General features: G+C 39.7%; 2 pseudogenes across 1 annotated transcript; both read left to right on the top strand.

Annotated features, from left to right (window-relative positions):
* Positions 1-7,185: 7,185 nt before the first annotated feature.
* On the top strand, positions 7,186-10,199 carry LOC147840207 (uncharacterized; annotated as a pseudogene). Its single transcript, XR_015944998.1, has one exon. The product of XR_015944998.1 is annotated as an uncharacterized LOC147840207 (transcript).
* Positions 10,200-10,461: 262 nt separating this feature from the next.
* Positions 10,462-22,996, top strand: part of LOC147840206 (uncharacterized) — a 34,596-nt pseudogene continuing 22,061 nt past the window's right edge.

Genomic DNA, 22,996 nt, shown 5'->3' with positions numbered 1-22,996 from the left:
ATCAGCCCATTGATTGTTTTCAATGAGTCTGTGATTCAACTAGCAAACAACAAAATAACTCCTTTTTTTTTTTTTTTACTCTCACACCTGAGAAGTCTGCTGTTAGAACTAAGTTTAATTTACACAAAATATCCCCTCCAATTAGTGGTATCAGACATTTTGGCAAACAAACAAATGTGTGGTTGAAAATTTTACCCCCCTCTGTCTCACAGGTCAGCGGAGCTGTAAATCACTCGATCACTGTATGACCAGATGCAGACAGAGACTCGTGAAATTTGTTTTTCAAAGGTATTTCACACTGTAGGTCACATGGTCGTATGCAAGATCTTCTAGCTCCACCATCAGCTACAAACTCAACCAATGTATTCTCAATCAACATAGAATATTTTGGCATATTTAAGAAATGCTTCACTAAAAAAAACAATGCCATTTCATCAGAAAAATGATCCACATTACTGTGATCAAAATAACAGTGGGAAATGCAAGCTTTTTCTTCATTGCAGAGAGCCAAAAGTATGTCAGTGTATGTGAATGTGTGTATAAAAATGTGTCTGCATTTAAACTTGTTAGTAAAAATATGTTCACTTCCCTTTACTGTAGCTGTTGGCTGCTTGCCTAGACCCTTTCCGTTCTGCTCCTCCCTCTCCGCACATCAGCTCCGTTGTTGGTTCGCGCCTTTCGGGTCAATCCTTGACCAAAAGTCCATCTCTGTGGCAAGCGCAGACATTTGGTACAGTTTCTCGTCATGTACACCACAGGCTCTGCAGATTTCATCGCCATCCGTCACATTCCAGTTTCTCCATCTTCTGGTATCTTTCTCACCCTTGACACCTTTGTCGCCTTTGAACTTGCGATATCTTTGGTTGTCAGGTCTTGGTTGGATCTTTGGTTGGCCACTTGTATCAGAGCCATGCACAGCTCCCTTTCCGCTTTCTTCTTGTCTTGCTCTTGCTTCACTGTCAGCTTGTCTTCAGCATGTTGAGCACACAGCAGAATGTCCGTTAAATGTCCATTTCTCCAGTTCAAACAGATATCCTCTACTTGCTTGAGGTGGGAATTTTGTTGGTGCGGTCGGAGGTCTTCTGGGATAGTAGCAGTTGAGGTCTGGGTCATTTCTCAGGGCTCACAGCTCAGCCACGGGATAATGATGGTAGGGTGGTACATGTATGGAAACAGATGTATAGAAAAGATTAGTAACGCTAATTAATCTTTCATTCACACTTTCACATTTTTCACTTGCTTTTTCCTTCACTTTATCTCCTTCATTTTTTTCCCTACATGCCACTTCTTCATTCTCTTCCCTACATGCCAGCTGCCTCTGCAGCATTTTCCTCTTTGCCTCTTATCTGCCTTTTTGAGCCAACAATCAACAGTTTCTCCACACGACACACACACATGCCTTTCACAAAAACAACCTGCTTTTCCTTCTGCCTTCTCAATCAACTCTTTCATTTTGTTTAACCTAGTAACACTCAACATTCCCTTTCTCTCAGAAACTTGTGATACTTTATTAGTTTTCCTATATCTTGCATGCTTTTTTTCTTTTTCCATATAATTTTTTTTTTTTCCATATTCCAAAAACACTGGTTTATCATATTTTCTCACCTTACTTTGGGATTTCCCCATGCTGGCAATGATCTATCCCCTGGACTTTGTCTGTACCTATTAATCTGTTAGACGTCTCCAACAGATTTCGACTTTTCACCTAAAATCGAAAAGTTAAGCTATGCAGCTCTAATTTCGTGGCACACAATTTCAACCTCCTTTTAGAAGTGAATTACTTGGCCCCTGATTTCAACCCCCTTCTGGAAGTAAATCGCACAGCCTGGATTTCAGCTTCTTTTAGGAAATAAATTGTACAGCCCCCTGATTTCAACTCCCTCCCGGGAGTAAATCGCAGTTAGCTAGCCAAACGTATTAAAAAGGTCTTGATCTTAGTCAGGCGCCAGATCTCACTTGTGTAAGGTCTTGATCTCAGCTAAACGCCAGATCTCACTTGTAAAAAGGTCTCGATCCCCGCCTGATGTCAGATCTCACTTGTCATTAATCACGCTGCTATCCCACAGAGACAGATCTACCAGCATGGAGATGACCCAAATAGCAGTAAAACCCAATTACTCTTGGTTAAATTAATCAAATCCCCAAAACTTGTTAAATTTCTTTTTCTGTTAACAATAAACAAAGAATTTGTTTCTTACCAGAGAGTTTAGATGCCACTGAGTTCTTTTTCCCAGATGTCAGTGGGGTTCTTCTCCGAGCCCGGCGGTCGGCCCCTCAACCCTCAACCAAGCGGGGCAGGGCTGTGACACGAAGTCCCAGAATGATCAGTCACCGTCCGCAGGGTCCGGAAAAGTTCCTCCAAGACATCCCACTATTCTGACACCAAATTGTAGTGGCAATTTCCTTTAAGGAGGCGCTCTCGGTGGTCAAGAAACAAAGTCTTACCCGGGATGTCTTTTCAAAGCTTTTATTCTTTGCAAAGAAGGTCACAGTCATACAGCAACAACAGTTTCTGCAGAGTGAGACAATGAAGCAAAGTGTGCTCATCCTTTTATCTGGGTTGTGCTGCTTACGAGGTCAACTCCAGTTCAACCCAAACCACACATACCACGACAGGTGTGAAAACCATCCTGCTGCTTTCCAGTCACATATCACACAGCCCATGCCCCCTACCCCTAACAGATGTTCATCGTAAAGCCTAATTGAAAGATAAGGACCAGGTGGTCACATACGGGAATGTAAGGCTGTATAAACAAAAGTACACTGTGAACACAAGTGACTTTTCACACATCTAAAGATGAGGAGTAAGCAAGTTTTCACTGCACATGTTCATCTAAAAATGAATTTCCATTACATGACACCCAAAGTTTCCATGCGGTCTAGCTCTGCATTAACACGATCCTGCATTGCCAGTGGAATTTGATGTGCAGGGCGAACTACCGGTTGCACGCTTGGGTCAATTGTCATGGAGTATGTGATTGGAAGTTCTCCAAGTTCATCAGTAAACAAGTCTTTGTATTCTTTGAGCACTTGTTCCTTGGATTTTTCCATACTGACCAGATGAACATGTGGGCTCATCGTGACAATCCCTAAATCCAGGCATGCACGAAATCCTAAAAGTGGTTGTACATCTTGATCCACCAAGAAAAACGGGAGTGACTTTGTCCTTTTAAATTACACGGCAGTGTAACTAAGCCTTTTGTCTCAATTTTACTCCCACCATAAGCCACAAGGTTGGGTGTGTTTTCTTGCTCCACTGGTTGTATATTAGTAGCAATTCGCTTGAATGTTGTTGGTGACATGACGTTACATTTTGTCCCAGTGTCGACTTTCACCTCTATTGGAGTTTTGTTAATGTGTAAGGTTACAAATCCTTGTAAATCCTTTGCCAAATGGCTGTTTCCACAGTTTTTACAGTTATTTATAATCAGTGAATCATTCGGTTCTGTTTGAGGCTTTCGTCCTGTGTATTGGCGCCTCCTGGTGGAAACTGGACGTACTGTGTCCACGTTAGTGGGCGTCTGTGGCATCGCCAATGTTTTATTACTTTCTTCAGTCATTTCATACATGGAGATGGCTTTGATCAGTGTTAGATCACTGTCTCTTAACAGTGCTTTCCTTAAGCCTTCACTTTTGATGCCACAAACTATCCTGTCACAGATCAGCTCGTCTGTCAAATCACCAAAGTGGCATGCTTTTGCTTTGATCCTCAGATCGCTAATAAATGACTCAATAATCTCACCTTGTTTCTGGTTTCTAGAGTGAAACTTGAGTCTCTCCAAAGTTTTGTTTTGCTGTGGGTTGCAGAATTCACGAAACTTCCTTTTCTGGCATTCAGGATCCTCCTTTGATTCAGCGGGAGTTAAAACGGCGCCATTCTCACCCGGAGCACGCACCTCTGCTGCATAGACGAATGAACGCTCTCGTTCTATGGCCTCCGGTCCTGCGATATTGAGGAGGATATAGGTCCTTGTCTTGGCAGGCTTATCGTGGTGTGCTGCCGCAATGAAAATGATAAAGATAAAAAAGAGAAAAAAAAAACTTTATGAGCAGTCTTTGCTTTCCATCAAAATGGCTTAAACTCAGGCGAGAAATCCGTGCCGTTTTCTGACACCATGTTGTAAACTGATACTCTGAGGAATTAACACACGTCTATCTTCTTGTATAGATTGTACTTTATTATAAGCGCACTTGTTAACTGGAACATGCTATAACATACAACCTTGTGGTATGTTCCTCATGCATAACTAATGAGGAGTGCATTCTTAAAGGAGCCAACACATTAAAGTGCAACACTTTATAAACACACAAATCACTTACATTTATAAGACAGATCATCTGTCACAATGATCTACATGAGGGAACGCAAAACATTGTGAGAGAACGCAAAACTTTGCGAGAGAACGCAAAAACCTAGAAATATATATTTTCCTCCCACCCATTTTTTTCTTTCACCCATATATTTTTTTTTTTCACCCAGCCAATTTTTTTCTCCTCCACTACGTCCCTTCCGGGGTTCTGTACATTTATAAGTACTGTTTGAGGAGACTTTAAATTAAAGCTAATAGTATAGTAAATAATGTTCAATTTCTTACACAGACCGGTAGTTTTATTTCACAAGACTTTGGTGTCACCAGATGCAATGGCTATTGATTTAGACTTGTTTGTATGTGTGTGTATTTTAAATCTAAAAAACAAAAATCACTATTGGCTGCCATTTATATGAATCAGCATTGAGCACCGATTCAGCCAAAACCCTTCTTTAATATTCTACAGAAGAAAAAGGGTAACTACATCTTTGATGAGCTGTGCATGAGTAAATTAATGGGAAATAAAAAATTTTGTCTGAACAGTCCCTTTAACAGTTGTAATGAAATTATTAAAGAATATGTGGTGTCAATTATGGTGTGTTGCTGTAATGTTTTAATAGTATAATTTATTTTTAAGTTGAACAGATTATCCATCAGTGGAGGACACCATGGAAAAACCTGTATGATGTATGTATTCAGCATTTCACATTTAGTTCAACATGCAGTATATACAATTCAAACATGCAGTATATACAATTCATACATGAAAGCAAGAAAAAAAGGACTGACATCAGATTCCAAACACACAAAAAAAAAACTGTTAAGAGCAAAAATCGATGACATGCTGGGATATGCATGTATAAAAATAAATGCATTACACCAAAATCAATCATTATTAAAGCAAAAATCATAAATACTGTACTCTGTTGCATTAATATAAAAATATCCTAGACATATTTATTATTTTTAAAATTCATTTTACAATAATTGATTGTAAGACAACCAGTTTTGTGTAAATGTAATGTAATTAATTGTAATTTTTTTATTAAATTAATAAAAAAATATTCTTACAATTATGGACAAACCTGTAAATAAAAGTATTATTATATGTACAATTTTTTTGTGTTTAGAGACAATAGATTTAAATCGCAAATTATTGTATAATGTTGAGGGTGCACTATCATCATCTGTTTACAAACAGCAGTTGGTCATGTTGACACGTCACATGACCACCGGCTGTTTGTACACAGATGATGATAGTGCACCCTCAATGTCATTTTTTTTTATAATAGTTTGCAATTTAACTCAATATTAATCTGTAAATACCAAAAATATTGTACATAACAACCCTGTTCATTTGTTACACTTGTTATTATACGTCTGTTTACATACTTACTTGTTTTGCTCGGTTTTAAGCTTAAGGTTCATTTGTCAGTTGTTGGTAAGTATCATTTATTAACGCTAATGTTAGTCTTTCGACGTCGTTAGAATTAATTTATTTATTTTTACGCATGTGCCATCTCTTTAAGGATTTTTAACGTTAAACCCTAACTTTTTGCCGCATGCGCCCAAATGTTATATTACAAATGTTTAAACTGTGTTTTTTATAACCAAAAACCGTTAATCTGTGTCGACCATGGCGTAATTACATTAACCAAATTTTATTAAATATTTATGTACTTATGTTACTGTAGTAAACCATGGTTAATTATCGAAAAAGTTAACTGACGTGGTCTATAAGCTGTTGGAGCGGGAAAAAATTTAATGTGTCTGATTGGTTTGGGCCATCAGCGCTGAGAAAAGTAACACGTTACGTTAAATGAGTTATTAAATTAAGTTTAATAAGCATTACGTTTGATACGGTTAGGTTTAATAAGCACGAAGCTACTTAAACAGACTTTACATAATATAATCATGAGACTCACTCCATCCCTGAGGACTAACGTTAACTGCGTTATTTAGTTAGTAACGTTAACCGGTTTTAAAATGCTATTATAAGTTAAATGGAGTGTTTGTGCGTGTGAGAAAGAGCGAGAAGTAATGGTCAGCATTAAATACTAAAACGGGTTATAATCGTGTTTCCAGCGCATATGGGTCAAAAACAGGAGTAAAAACTACCCTTGAGCCCACTAAATTCTATCACATAAACCAGTGTCTTTAAAATATCAATAAAAATTTCAATTTATTGAAATTGTCTTTATTTTCTTAAAACATTAATTGAATTGATTTAATAATTTTCATCAAGTTCAGCAAACAGTGCATTTATTACAAATAAATAATCAATTTTTATTGGAAAATTACTAATGATGCTTTTTACAATTATCAGTGCTGAATACATTTTTTTCTTGCTTCGTTGAAAACTGATCCATTTTACTTTTCAATGAAAAAAGCCAGTTCAAAATAACAGCTTTTCTTTACATTTTTACGTCATACATCTCAAAAAAGACTTCACATAAAACTATTGTTTGTATCTTTGATTTGTTTAAATCAATAATGATAAAAATAACATCTTTAGACTCCTACAATATCTAACTTTCTAACATGTTTTTGTTCCCCTCTGCTTGTGTCTCAACATCTGCTGAACACTAGTCTAAAGTGTTCTTTTTAGAACCAGAGAGGCAATCATCTTTGGCTATGTAAGTATATTTTGTGATGAATTTAACAACACCTTTTGTGCCTGTACATCAATGAAAATCTACTGAATATGTTTTTTTTTCTTATTTAATACATTGCAGACATTTTTATTTATCTCAGACATAAATTTAAGGCTTAAAAATAATAAAGTTTGCTTTAGCTAATTTGGCTTTAGCTACTTACCAATTGAATTACGTAATAAAATTACTGAACAGCCAGAGTAAAGACTCCTGAAGACATTTCCAACATTGAAATTATATGATCCAATGCCAACCTTTAATATAAAATAAAACAAAAAAATAATCAAAAAAGTTGTTCATATTTTGTCTGTGGTAAACATTGACTGACATTGAATTGTCTCAGTTTTTATAAAGTTGAGATACATATAATCTACAAATAGTAGTTTATTTCTGTTTACTCAGATTGTAAATTTACAACCAGAGTAAACAGAAATAGCCTGTAAATATATATGCCTGCTTCCTGTATGAAAAACAAAAAGTTAAAAGAGAAAATACAAAAAACAATACATTAACGCTGCTCTGAAACTGTTAGTGCTGGGTTTTTGCAGCTGGGTATTTTTTTTTTGGTTGTTGTTGTTGAATGTATCAAAATGAAACGAGAACAGGGCTTTAGGCTACACTTTTTAAGACCATTTAATGTAGAAAGAACAGACCCCTGAGACCTTGGAAAAACAGGTGAGCTTAAAGGGCGGCAGAGATCTGGTTAAGAATGTAATTAATCTTGTTAATGTGTTCTAATTTTTTCTCCTTAAAATGCCAGTGTTTGCATGTGTTTGTGAATTATTACAATTGTATAACAATACACAAATTATTACATGAACACATTTTTAATAAGCTCTGTTGGAATGCACACTGGAAGGTTTAAACAATTGTATTAATTGTTTAATTGAGACCTTTGAGTCTCGTCAATCTAATTCAACAAATCTTTTTTTCTTCATTTTTTTAATTTCGGCAGAATAAACTTAAAATGTAATGTGTTATGTTCCCTAACACGTAACTCAGAAACTCAGTCTTTTGGCTCAACTGTCAATGTTCCAGACAATTCATTGGTTATTCTGACACATCACGCATGAACTAAAGCTGTGATATCTATATTGGACCAAAAGAAGAAAATGTTATTTCATTTCTCCTTGGGTTAAGAATTGTTCTTTCACCACATGAAGCAAACCTCATTCAATCTCATTAATAAAACTGATTGGACTGTAAGAGCAGATTGGTTATTATAAACAGATTAATTGTGAGCTGCCTGTCTATTTTGATCTGTTGTGTTTGTGACATTGCATAATATATTATGACATGTCACAAACAGACAACAGAATTGATAAATGCTGCAAATGTGTCCTCAGTTCCTTGACCCCTCATTCCAAATACTACTTATTTTACAGATGGCTTATTTGAAAACATGGCGAAAAAGAAAAAGAGAACTGAATCAACTTCTGCAGGACTCAGACAGTGAGGACAGTCTGCCAGGCATTCCAAATGTTTTTGAGAGTGACAGTCAGCTAGAGAATACAGATAGTCTGGACAGTTTCAGCAATGATGAGAAGTCAGATATAGAAAATAAACAAAATGATGAAGTGAATTTAAACCTGGAGGATGACTTGAGGCAGTGGGCCACAGACCACAGAGAAACACACAGATCTGTAAATCAATTGCTGTCCATTTTGAGACAACAAGGGCACACGTTGCCCAAGGGTGCAAGGACACTTCTTGATACACCACAAAAAAAAAAAAAAAACATCTGTTGATAATTGTGGTGGAAAGTATATATATATTATGGATTAGAGAAGGGGATCCAAAAGTTTTTAAGCCAGTTAGAATCTGATGCTGTACACCTCAGCATAAACGTTGATGGAATTCCTCTTTTTAAGAGTAGCAACATTCAGTTTTGGCCAATACTAGCAAAGATAAGCCATTTCGACCCATTTATTGTCGCTATTTATTGTGGACAAAGGAAGCAAAGTCCCCTTGAAGAGTTTCTGTCTGACTTTTTGACTGAATACAAGCAACTCCAGGATAACAGGATAAGTTATAAAGACCAAACTTACACTGTCCACATTGATGCTGTGATCTGTGATGCCCCAGCAAGAGCATTTTTGAAATGCATCAAAAATCATAACTCATATGACAGTTGTGAAAGATGCATAATTAGAGGTGAGCATGTTGAGGGAAGAATTCTGTTCAAGGAACAGGAATGCTGTCTTCGTACGGATGAGGCGTTCAGCAGAGCAGAGTACAGCAACCACCAAACCGGTGTCACCCCCTTGATTTCTGCATCAATTCCTTGCATAACCTCTTTTGTTCTGGATTACATGCACATGGTCATCCTAGGTGTAGTTAAACGTCTCATGCAGTTTTTGACAAAAGGTCCAAAACAATGCCGGTTGTCTGTAAGGCAAAGGGGTGATATATCCGAACAACTTAATGCATTTAGAGGGAAGATGCCCAGTGAATTTGCACGGCAACCCCGAGGTTTACATGAATTGGACAGGTGGCCACCAAATTACGGCAATTTTTATTGTACACGGGTCCCGTAGTACTAAAAAATGTGCTGTCCCAAGACAAATACAGCCATTTCTTGTCACTATCTGTGGCCATGTCTATAATGCTGGAGCCAGATGATGAAATTCGAAATGCATACCTTCAGTTTGCTCAAGACTTGATGAAGCACTTTGTCAAGTGCAGCGGAGACCTGTATGGAAAGTGTTTTCCAGTGTACAATGTGCATGGACTAACACATCTTCATGAAGATGTTAGACACTTCAATCGGTCACTAAATGAAATAAGCTGTTTTCCTTTTAAAAACTACTTACAAAAAATCAAAAAGTTAGTGAGGAATGGAAAAAGTCCACTAGAACAGGTCACCAGGCGTTTATCTGAAATGGAACACGAGAACAACCTGAGCAAAGCACAACATGCCACACAGCCTCTGCTGTCATTCAAAGAAAAAGACTCCTGTTTTCTCTTGAAAGATGAAAGGTTTGCTTTCATTCAAGAAAAAAATGATGATGGAACTTTCATTTGTAAAGTTCTTAACCAACTCTACACTTCTGCATTATTTAATCAGCCATGCAGCTCCAAAATTTTAAATATAGTGTGCATTAGAAATGAACAGGGCAGGATGAAAAGAAGAGTACTGCACCAGACAGAGCTCCACCGCAAGGTGGTCTGCCTTCCACAGAAATCTGGGGGTTATGTCCTCATACCCCTACGCCATGGGACTGAGCATATTTGATAAAGGTTGGAATTAGTCTAATTTCCATTATAATTAACTGCAGAAGAGTGCTCTAAATTTGTTTTAATCAAGTGTTCCTGTAACTTAACTAGTACAAGAAGGTGTTAGCATTAGCAATGTTACAATGTTAGCAAAGTCTTTCATAGATTCCAAACAACTAGGCATGCTAAAACATATACTCTTTGTCCTGTACTGCAGGTTATTATTGATATGAGTTACTTCATAATGTAACATGCATATACTGTACTTTCCTTTTCAGACCATGTTTTCCAGGGCTGTTTGGGTGGAAAATGGGAAAGATGGGAAAGGCACACTTCCCAGTAATTGGATAAATGTAAACGAAAAAAACCAGTTAGATGGCCAAATATTGATTCAAAAAAAGCTTTTATTAAGAAAATAGACCCCCGGGATGACTGGCTGGTGTTCCCATTAATTAAAAGAAAAACAACTTCAGGTAAGTTCTAAGTAAAGGATGGTTCAAACTATCACATAATTATAAATGTAATGTATTTTATATTTATTTTATTGTATTAAATACACACATTACATTTTATAATTTGAGTTATTACAGTAATTACATTGTTTAATACATCTCTAGATAATATCTGTGACTGTGAAAGTTACAACTTCACCAGCCAAGCTGAGGAGGAGGAGGTTGTGGTTGGTGGCAAGAGGAAAAGATCTAAAAGAAGCTTTGATGATTATGTTGTTGGTGTGTTTCTCACTAAATGTCAAACATGGATTTGTTTTTCTTTGTGCAATTAATGTTCTAAATTGATCTATTTTTTTAACAGATTCAGATGAGTTGGAGGATGAAAGCATGACCGCTAAAATATTCATGGCATGGCATTATATTCACTATACATTCATAATTTTAGAGATGAATATTGTTTCAAACTGTTTGATTTAAACTGTGTATTATTAGGAACGAAGCTGCCTCCCTTTCCTATTCCACCAAAAAAGTTTTCAGGTTGGAATAAGACAACTGAAAAGACAACTTGTGAGTACTATTGACAATATTTATAAAGCATAGAATTTTTTATATACTCATAATAAAAAATGTTAAATGCATTAACACATTATTTTTTTAAAAATGTTTTGTTCTCTAAAATTACAGCCTTGAGCAGCCAGGCTGAGTTTGTTGATGGGTCTCGAGGCAGAGAAATGCCCACAACCAGTAAGTATTTATTCATTGCACCAATTTAACAATATTTTTGTTTACTTTTACATTCAGTCATTTAGCAGACATGTCTGAAGTCAGTTATAATTGAGGAAGGCATTACGTGACTCAACATAAAGACACAATATTAATAAGAAGTACAATTAATACAATTGCTTCTGAATGTGTAATAAAAAAATCGAAGATAATTCATTTTTGTCTTTTTCAGACTCTCAACATGAAAAAATTCCATCTAGAAGTCCTAAGCGCAGTGATGAGTCGAGGCACAGCATTTCTTTGAGACATAGCAACTCATCACTGCACAGCAAAAGATCGAGGCGCAGTGTCACATCAGGGAGCAGTTACTGTTCCAGAAACAGCTACAGATCAGGTAACATAACTAGATGTAGGCAAAAAGTTGGCTAGTGGATCGTCACACCCTCAGTTTGTTCCTGTCACCGATCTCCGTAACAATCCACCACACACCACACCCGTGAACTATCACCGGATTACTGATCTATACCTGCACCCACAATCACCCATGCGCTATAAAGACTCACCTCATTCATTCACTCACCGGCTGGAATTGAATTCTGATGGTTCTCCTTACTGGTCTCTTCCTCTTGTACTCTTCCGTCGATGTCCTCCTTCTCATGTGGATGCAAACACATCTGCTTAAAGGAAGTGACTAAAGCTATGTTGGTGTCTTACTGAAGATCTGATACTTACCATTTGAACTGTGTGAGAGATCGCTCTCTCTCTGCTACACCATTTACCTGCTTTATCCCTCAGCATTTGTGTCATTGCACAAATAAATATTCTTAAAGATATATCCATCTTTGTCTTCCTTGTGTAACCGTGGCAAGGATGTCATAAAAATAAGACTTTCATTTAAAAATCTTCTCATAATTGTCAAAGTCACACCAGGTTCTTTCCCAATCAGCGATCACAATCACCTGAGTTCTAGCTACATCGTCATGTTAATCACCTGCACACCACTATAAAGAAAATCATCTTGCACTCTGTTCAATGTTTGGGTTTTAATATAGAATTTGGCCCAACATTTACTCACCTGCTCCTCATCTTCTCGTTCTCCTGTGTTCCGCTGTGTGCTCCAGATGTAACAGGTATGAAAATTATAATTCGCTTTAAGTATAAAATTACACAAAATATGTATTTTATCTAATGTGTTAGTAAGTATACCTGAGATGTTTGTTAGTGTGTGTCTTTTCCTTTAAATTTCTAAGGGAGCTCACGCTGTTTAATTTCCTGTTTTGCGCCCGCCTCTTCCCTTTCTGCACTGACTATGCATGGGAGAGGTGGGTGTCTGCTAAGCTCCAATTAATCTTTAATCATCTTTACTTTATAAATAACTTTTAAAGCTAGTTTTTATGTTTAAATAATATTTATACCTTTATTTTTCACATATATTTCATTATTTTTGTGTTATCACTTAAATTGAAGTTTTGATTGACTTTAGCCTAACTGAAGCATGTGAATGCTAAATGCATTGCACTTTACTTTTAACAGAAAAGCTGTAAGGGTGAAGACACACTGTAAAAGCTGTGCTTTTTGGTTTATTCTCAGTGAGTAAAGAGCCGTCACAACTGCAGATCTCCGACTGGTTATTCCTTAATAAAACAAAGAAAACACAACGCAGAACCGGTTACAAGTGGTGCCCGTGACCATTTCGGATCATCTGATCAGCTCTTCGCAGATCGCCGTGGTTGAGTGACGACTCCGCATCGCCGATCCACTCCAGGTTTTTCCTTCACCGCCATTGCTCGCAGCAGCTCCGCGCTCGCGATAAGGAGATTGCGCGCACGCGCGCGTATTTGTGTGTGTGTGTGGAACAGCGTTTGACATCGCGGGGCAGACTGGTTCGTCAGAGACACGCTAAACTGTGGCTCATCGTCGTTCATCGTTGCCTTTTTATCGAGATTGAATGTGTGAGGACTGCGTGGGACGCTTGAGTGACCTCAGTGCATCATATCCTTTATCCGTGCAGAAACAAATGATTGAATGTTACTGTTTTGAATCTGCAATGTGTCTGACTGACTTTGAATGAGAAAATATAATATTTTTTGACAGAGCTTTTTCCCTTTGAACACTTTTTCCATCTTAACGTTTGATTGAGTGAGTTTGATATCAAATTTGACCATCTTTTATGGTAAATTTTGTGGTGAATCTATTTTGTAGCGTTTCAATTTGTGTTAATTTCTTAATGTTTTATGTGTTTGCATTTTACAATTGAAACATATTTGGGGATATTGACAAAGACGATTTTAGTCCAGTTAAGCCATCAAATGTGACCTTTCCAATGGGCAGGGGTGGTGGGCTTGTCAATTTTCATGATGAGAAGTTATCTGAAATAAACCCTCGTTGTTATGGGAGAGGGAGGGGGTAAGCTAATATGAGTTTGGGCGGTATGCATACTATTGATTCAGCAATTGGTGCTTCAGTAGGCCCAACAGCTAGTTCCACCCCTATCACACGCCCAGATGCTGAACGTGCTATTTCCCCTGAGTCTTTGGGTAGTATAATTTCAGATCTGGCTCAGAAAATAGGTGAAAGTATTTCAGCTAGCCTTAATCTTGTGCACCAGCCCAGCCTAGTGCAGCCTAATCGTCTTCAGTCAGAACAACCCAGTCAGTGCATTGATGCTTCCACCCTAAAAGTTATAGTTCAGAAAGACACTGCACCTCCACCATTCTTCAGGGGCGATAAAAGTGATTCGTTTACCATCCATGAGTGGGAAGATATGAGCAGCTATTTAAACAGAATGGAGTGCAAAACACAGTCAGAAGTTCGTGATCTCATTATGAGGTTGGCATTATGGGTAGAGTCCTATCACTGTGTACTGCCTCTTTAACGTCACCCAGTCAGGTTCACGCAGGCAAAGCTGCAGACTTCAAGAACGACTTAAATCCCCCATGTAGAGTCTGTAAGTCAAAGAAACACACCACATACTTGCATTGTAGATGTCACAGACTGTGTCGTCTCTGTTTCAGCCCTGGCCATTTTAAAAGTGACTGCCCAGTTAAACTAACCAGCCCATGTGACGAGAGGGGTAATATGGGCAAATTTAATTTAAACTCCCTCACAGATCCAGCAGATGCGCAAAATGTTTTCATGAATTGCTGCAAGTTATTGCCAGAAGACAAAACTGTTTTATATGTGGGGTCACAAAGAGTGAATGGAGCGAGTGAGTTGTTTTATGCTCCTGTTACAGTTGGTGGCCAGCACATATTAAAGGGGTTATTGGACTCTGGTAGTATGTCTTGCACGCTCAGTGAAGAGGGTGAGGCCAAGCTGCAAGCTAGTGGTCTCCTTCCACATCAAGAGATTCCCAAGAATGTTGTTCTGGTTGGATGTGGTGGACTAACGACACAGCCAAAGTGCATGTATGATTTGGAAGTTGTCATCTATGGATTTAAGTTTGACGTCCCAACTCTTGTGGTGCCTGGACAAAAAGACGAGTTCATAATTGGAAGCAATGTTATTAAATGTATACTGCAGAAGATAAAATCGAGTGAAGACTACTGGAAACTTGCCTCCTGTGATAATAGAGATCCTGAATGTGAGCAATTCCTTGAACTTCTTACCTGTATCTCCCGCTGGTGTGGCCCCAAACAGCCTGACAAGCTGGGAACTGTGAAGCTCTGTCAAGCAGTTACTCTTCTTCCAAGACGCGAGTATCTAATCTGGGGTAAAATGCCAGCTAACGTCCCTGTTTCTCCAAGAAGCACTGTAATTGTTGAGCCAACCACTGCACGCTCAGCCCCTAAGAACATTCTGGTTGGGCGAGTAATAACACCCATGTGGGGTGATCGATGGGTGCCAATGAAAATGCTTAACCCTAATCCAACAGCAGTGACACTTCGTCGCAACTCTAAACTTGCCGACGTTTCCTCCTGTCTGGCAGTAGAAGATCTCACTGTCACACAGGGATTGAGTAAAACTTCTTGTAACGTTCCCAATTCATTTCCCGCTGAAAATGTCCCATTCCCTGATGTGGTGCAGATGTTGAAAGATTATGGTCTGGGGGACATTAACATTAATGCATGTGATGTTTCTATGTCATGGAAGAGAAAACTCGCAGCTCTCCTGGTGTCATATCATGATGTTTTCTCCAAAGATAAGTTGGATTGTGGAGAGGCGAAGGATTTTGTGCACAGGATTCATCTCTTTGATGAGCGCCCATTCCGTCTCCCTCATCGCCGCGTCCCCCCTGCGCACTATCAAAAACTGAGAGAAGTGTTGTCAGAGATGGAGGAAAAAGGGATAATCAGCAAGTCTGTCAGTGATTATGCGTCACCTTTAGTGATGGTCTGGAAAAAAGACGGTAATCTGAGGGTTTGCACGGATTTTCGCTGGCTCAATGCTAAAACTGTCAAAGATGCCCACCCTTTACCACATCAATCAGATTGTCTCGCTGCCCTAGGGGGTAATGCCTTCTTCAGCACCATGGATTTGACTTCAGGGTTTTACAACATCCCACTCCATGACTCTGACCGGCGATACACTGCCTTCACTATTCCCATGGGGCTGTACGAGTATAATCGTCTCCCACAGGGCCTTTGCAATAGCCCTGCGTCTTTTATGCGCATGATGCTCAGTGTTTTTGGTGACCTCAACTTTACCAGTCTGCTCTGTTACCTGGACGATTTGTTAGTCTTTGCTCCATCTGAATCAGAGGCTCTAAATCGCCTGGAGATAGTGTTTTCTCGATTGAGATCCAGCAACCTGAAGCTAGCTCCTAAAAAGTGTCACTTTCTGAGAAAGTCTGTAAAGTTTCTGGGACATGTGATTGATAGTACTGGTGTTTCTGTTGATGGAGAGAAAGTGAAAGTAATCTCTGCTTTTCAAAAAGAGGATTTAATGAAGGATGACAGAGTCACACCATTACAAAAGAAAGTCAGATCATTTCTTGGTATGGTCCTGTTTTATCAAGCCTTCATCCCAAATTGTTCACGGATCGCCAGGCCCTTATCCAATTTGACCACTGGTCAGAAACGTTCTGCGAAAAATGCAGGTGGCGGTAAGAAAGCAGGCACTTTTCGGGAGTTGACACCTCAGGACTGGCCCCAGACTGTGATTCGGCCTTTAGTGAATTAAAGACGGCCCTTGTTGACAGAGTGGTGCTGGCTCATCCAGATTTCGAGCGTCCCTTCTTACTCTGCACTGACGCTTCGTTGGACGGCTTAAGAGCTGTGCTCTCTCAAGTTCCTGTTGGTGAGGACAAGGCGAGACCGATAGTGTTCGCTAGCAAGGCTCTGAGTTGCAGCCAGACAAAATATCCTGCACACAGATTGGAATTCTTGGCTCTGAAGTGGGCGGTGTGTGACAAGCTCAGTCACTGGCTTAAAGGCCATGAGTTTACAGTGTGGACGGATAACAATCGACTGACATATATCATGATCAAGCCGAAACTGGATGCATGTGAGCAGCGCTGGGTCTCGAAACTCGCTCCATATTCATTTGAGATCAAGTATGTTCCTGGGAAGCTTAACGTTGTTGCAGATGCACTCAGTAGGGATCCGTTCACCAGGCCAGTGAGTCAGCGGCTTTTGTCAGAGCCCTATTCAGATCTTTTGAGACATGTGCACAGTGTTGACAATGGAAATGTTCAAGAAGTGTTCAGACTTACCTGTCGACCGCAATCAGTGGAATCAGGTCCTGTTTTTGGGCTGGATACATCAATGTCCGCTGATGACGTGTCTTCCATTCTGTCCTCCTGCGATGAATGGGAAACAGTTACTGAATGTAGAGCAGCATCAATTGTAGAACATCTTGACTCTTTAATCAACAGTGATGAAGTGTTTCATTCCCTTTCTCTTGCTGACTTGCAAGACCATCAGCACAAAGACCCTGTCATTGCTAGAGTGTGTTATTACATTGACAGAAAGTGCAGACCATCAAGACGTGAACGGGCTAATGAACACCTGTATGTGTTACGGATCCTTAGGCAGTGGGACAAACTTTCAGTGCTTAATGGAATCTTGTACAGAGCAATTAAAGACCCGCTCACGGAACATAAGAGGTTTCAGTTCATCTTACCTGAATCTTTGAAACGTCAAGCTCTTTCTGGCCTTCACGACCTGGCTGGTCATCAAGGGCAACCACGCACTTTAGCACTGGCACGTCAGAGGTTTTCCTGGCTTGATATGGAGCGTGATGTGTGGGATTACGTGAAGAAGTGTCCCAGGTGCGTCTTCAGCAAAACTCCTGAGCCTGCTGCGAGAGCCGTTTTGGAGAGTATTAAAACCACAGCCCCATTGGAGCTTGTTTGCATTGACTTCTGGTCTGCTTAGGACCGACACAATAAATCTGTGGATGTTTTGGTGATCACGGATCAATTCACGAAACTAGCACATGCTTTTCCATGTCAGGACCAGACAGCTAGAACAGTAGCCAAGAAACTGTGGGATAGCTTCTTCTGTGTTTATGGATTTCCCCAACGCATCCATTCTGATCAGGGAGCTTCATTTGAGAGTGAATTGATGGCTGAGCTTTTTGCGCTGGCAGGCATCGACAAGTCTAGAACCACTCCCTACCAACCGATGGGGAATGGTGGTACTGAGCGATTTAACAGAACACTAGGTAACATGCTGAGGTCTCTTCCACCTAGACCTAAGCAGAAATGGCCGCAGATGGTACAGACCATGACATTTGTGTACAATTGCACAGTGCACGAAACAACGGGGTTTGCCCCTTTTTAATTAATGTTTGGCAGAGTGCCACGGCTGCCAGTGGACTTAATGTTTCAGAGTGTTCTGCGAGATGACTCCATCTGTGATTACGTCCAGTACGTTCAGTCGCTCATTAGTGACCTTCAGGCTGCTATGTCAGTAGCACAGACAAATTCAGCTCACAAACAAAGACACCAGTCCAGTCAATACAATAAAAGAGCAAAAGGCCTACCTCTTGCCATCTGTGACCAAGTGCTTGTAGCCAACAAGGGATGTAGGGGGAAACGAAAACTTGCTGACAAATGGGAACCTGCTATATACACTGTTGTTGCTGCAAACCCATCCATACATGTCTATAAGATCAGTGACAGAGCTGGTATTGAGCGTACAGTGCATTGCAATCTACTTTTGCAAGTGAACTTTCTCCCCTTGCCTAATACAGACTCTGATGGTCCTGGTCTGGAGGTTGCTGGATCACTTACCACCAGTGTCGCTCCACAGTCAGGCTTAACAGGCTCTGATGGTCTAACTGCCCGAACAAACAGTGATATTTGCTCTGATGTTGAAAAGATTGAGCCTGCTGAGGACACAGATGAGGGACTGAATGAGGCTGAGGCCCTCTCACAAGTTGACTGCATGTCCAATGTCTCCAATGCTGCTACATGCAATGATGACCGCACTAGTTCATGGGTGCATTCTCAGTTGCCTAGCCAACAGGTGCCAAATTCACCTCTTCCAGTGCCTGTGGCTGATGACTGCACTGTGGCTGGTGCTGGTGCAACCCTGTCTCCCCCACAGTCTCTCCCTGATTGTGTCTTACCTGTTGTACAGAATCCTGTAGTAGATCCAAATGCAGCTGATCATTACTCTACCAGGTTTGGGAGGATTATTAAACCAGTGTGTAGACTTATTGAATCAATGGTTCAAATTGAAACCCTGTTGAGTTCAGATTCTGGGTCTGCAGTTATTCATGTCTGAATTTAAATTTCAGCCCCAAATTCCTGGAGTTTTTGGAATTGAGTGTTTTTCTCCTATCTTTCTGATATCTTTCTTTAACTGACTGTGGTATAAGTTGACAAGGTGTAATGGGCACCTTGATAATGTCTATAAAATGTGCTGAAATTTGGCCAATTTCTAAACATTTTTATCCTTTTATAGGGTAGCTTTTAATGCTGTCTGTCTTCACATATTTTTGGTGTGTGGGCCAAGTAATTCTTATGACCAGTGTACAGAGTTTTTTATGTTTTCTCAGAATTTTGTGTAATTCTAGGGGGGTGAGTGTAACAGGTATGAAAATTATAATTCGCTTTAAGTATAGAATTACACAAAATATGTATTTTATCTAATGTGTTAGTAAGTATACCTGAGGTGTTTGTTAGTGTGTGTCTTTTCCTTTAAATTTCTAAGGGAGCTCACGCTGTTTAATTTCCTGTTTTGCGCCCGCCTCTTCCCTTTCTGCACTGACTATGCATGGGAGAGGTGGGTGTCTGCTAAGCTCCAATTAATCTTTAATCATCTTTACTTTATAAATAACTTTTAAAGCTAGTTTTTATGTTTAAATAATATTTATACCTTTATTTTTCACATATATTTCATTATTTTTGTGTTATCACTTAAATTGAAGTTTTGATTGACTTTAGCCTAACTGAAGCATGTGAATGCTAAATGCATTGCACTTTACTTTTAACAGAAAAGCTGTAAGGGCGAAGACACACTGTAAAAGCTGTGCTTTTTGGTTTATTCTCAGTGAGTAAAGAGCCGTCACAACTGCAGATCTCCGACTGGTTATTCCTTAATAAAACAAAGAAAACACAACGCAGAACCGGTTACACAGAGAGCTCGAAATCTATGTACTTACCTATGTTGATCTCCTGAAACCAGCCCCTGAAAAGTGTTCCATAGAATCTCCTGAGCAGTTGGAGTCTGGTTTTGCCATATCTTCTTATAATCTTTGTGACCAAAGAGGTGAAGATCCTTTCCAGGAGCTGGTGGATTCCCACATCCCTAGTCAGTTGATTTTGTCACAAACTTACCTCCATCTGTTGAAAACACCAGCATCCAGCAGCTTCACAAAGCATGTCACCTGTCTCCTCTTAAGGGACTCTTCCCAGTCATGGAAGCTCTGAAACTCTACTCCACATGTTCCTCAACTTTGGTCTCTCCTGTCTCTAATATTGTTTCAGACAGAGGACCACAATTCATTTCAAGAGTCTGGAGATTTTTACTTAACTCCTGGGTGTTACAGTAAGACTATCTTCTGCCTACCAACCCAAGTGCATTGGGTAAACGGTAAGAAAATCAGTGAGATAAACTGATTTCCATAGATTCTGCTAGGACCACTTGAATTTCTGAAACTGCTTCTGGAAAATGCATAAAATTTTCTTTGCCCACCCTCCACAGAGCTTACCTCTTTCCATTGCATACTTGCCTTCAAACCTCCACCGCTACTTTATCTAGCTAGAGAGTTCTAGCTACACCTGTTCCTAATCACATTAATCACCTTCACTCTACTAAACTCCTGGAACCATTTCATAGCCTGGCTTGAAAATGCACAAAAATTTCTTCGCCAGCCTTCCTCGGAGCTCAATTCCTTCCATTGCATACTTGCCTATCAACCTCCACTGCTACATTTTTTTTAAATATTCATTTTAATCACTTCCAAGCTGAGTCAATACTTATATTTATTTTTGTGTGCATATGGATTTTATATATATATATATATATATATATATATATATATATATATATATATATATATATATATATATATATATATATGTTTTGCTTTGTTTCAAGCATTGTATCGTTATTTATTGGTATTGTACTCTTTCACTCAGTCAGGGAACATGTGCTTTGGTTAAAGAAATAAATGCTAAATAAAATAACATGGTTCTAGGGACAACAGCATCAGACCCAGACACAGCTCTGGAAACAGAGAGAACAGCTTCCGTTATAGCAACAGGGACAGGATCAGACACAGCTCAAGCAACAGAGATGACAGCCTCCACTATAACAATGACAGGGACAGGATCAGACACAGCTCAAGCAACAGAGATGACAGCCTCCACTATAACAATGACAGGGACAGGTTCAGACACAGCTCAAGCAACAGAGATGTCAGCCTCCACTATAACAATGACAGGGACAGGATCAGACACAGTGGCGTAGCGGACGGGCCCGCAAGGCACGCACCGCGGGGGGGGGCCCCGCGTGATTAGGGGGCCCCACGTCGTCGCGATTTTCAATAATTGAAAATTCAGGAACCGCAATAATCAAACTCTTGGGGGAACCAAAGTTCACAGGTCTGTGTTCTCTGAACACCTCTCAAGCGGTGGACTACTTCATTCTGATTGCTTGCCGCCGAACCGCGTCATAGCCAATGAACACGCGCCGCTGTTTCTCGCCACCGGTTCTCGTTAAAAAATGAATGACTTCTGGCTACTTTGACGCTCTCGCGGCTTTCGGTTTGTGATCGCTCCTCAGTTTGTGAAGAATTCCCCGCGTTGTCGATCCACCCCGCCTATTTTCCCCGCTCCTCAATTTGTGACATAGATATATACACTAGATATCCCATAGGGACCCTGAGCATGCGTCAATAGCGCCGCCACATTGGTACAGTGCTTCCAGGACAAATGTCATTGAACCGCACTAGTCAGGACAGTGTTATTACGTGAAGATGCGGGACTTTAGCGCTGTCTACGAGTGTAGTAACGAGCAAACAAATAAAACAAAGCACAAAGGCAGAACACTTCATAGGTCAGATTGTTTTTATCTGTTTTTGTATGTTCTGAACTTTGTGCTAAACAGGTAACGTTATTGATGATAACAGTCACTTACTGCATTAATCATAAGGCAAAGCAGCTCCAACTCACACTAAATACTCGGCTTATGCTAGTTTTGTTGAATAAAATCAGCAAACAATGCAAAATAAATATGACAACGAGATGCTGCGCTGCCAGAAATGTGTATTAATGTCGGCTAGTGAAAGAGTCGTTCGGGGGATTCATTCACAAACGAATCGTTCCCTCCGTCAGTATGAGAAGTGAAAGCAGGAGAGGAGCTGTGTTTCAGGACACGGATTAGATCAAATTTAACAGCGAGGGTGAATAGTACATTTCTGTACACATAAACACAAGCTTTTTGTCAGGAATGCCCGTGCGATCAGTGATCCATCAATGTAGAAAAGTGATGTAAAATTATGATTTTCATAAAAAAAAATTGCATACTAACATCCAGGAAAACTCCTGATCATGGATATATGTGTATATCTCTGTATAAGCACTCCCGCCCACCTTCGACTGGGGGCCCCGTCGGTGATCCCTGCAGGGGGGCCTCCGCATTTTGCGCTACGCCACTGATCAGACACAGCTCAAGCAACAGAGATGTCAGCCTCCACTATAACAATGACAGGGACAGGTTCAGACACAGTTCTAGCAACAGAGATGACAGCCTCCACTACAACGATAGGGGCAGGATCAGCCTCTGACACAAAGATTATGCTCGTAAATATGCACTGTTCAAGTTTAACTATACAGAATTTAAAAAAATAAAAAAAATCTGAACAAACTTGTATTCTTACTCAGGTGCCGAAGTTTCAGGGTCTCGTCGTCCAACAGATGATTTATTTCCAATATCCACGGCGAGTAAGTGTTAAAGTATTTCAATAAATGTCATTTCAGAATTTATCCAAACAACACACGGTACAAACAAAATAGATGTTCTTATTACATGAGTTTTACAGTGTTTGAATGTAGTGTTGTTTATCAACATTCTGCAGACAGCTTCTGGACAGTGGATAGTGACTGTGCTCACCTTTTGTGTAGTCACCAAGTGAAAATTCAGGGTGCATTTAAATGTCACAGTTTTCAACAAAATTAGTTTCAAAGTACAGATTTATTAATATAATTACACTGTTATTATAGCTTTTCACTTATAGGCAAGGCAAG

Source organism: Danio rerio, chromosome 16, assembly GCF_052040795.2.
Source record: "Danio rerio strain M-AB ecotype USA chromosome 16, GRCz13ab, whole genome shotgun sequence".
NCBI classification, from domain to species: domain Eukaryota; kingdom Metazoa; phylum Chordata; class Actinopteri; order Cypriniformes; family Danionidae; genus Danio; species Danio rerio.
This window is presented reverse-complemented; position numbering and strand designations above follow the sequence as displayed.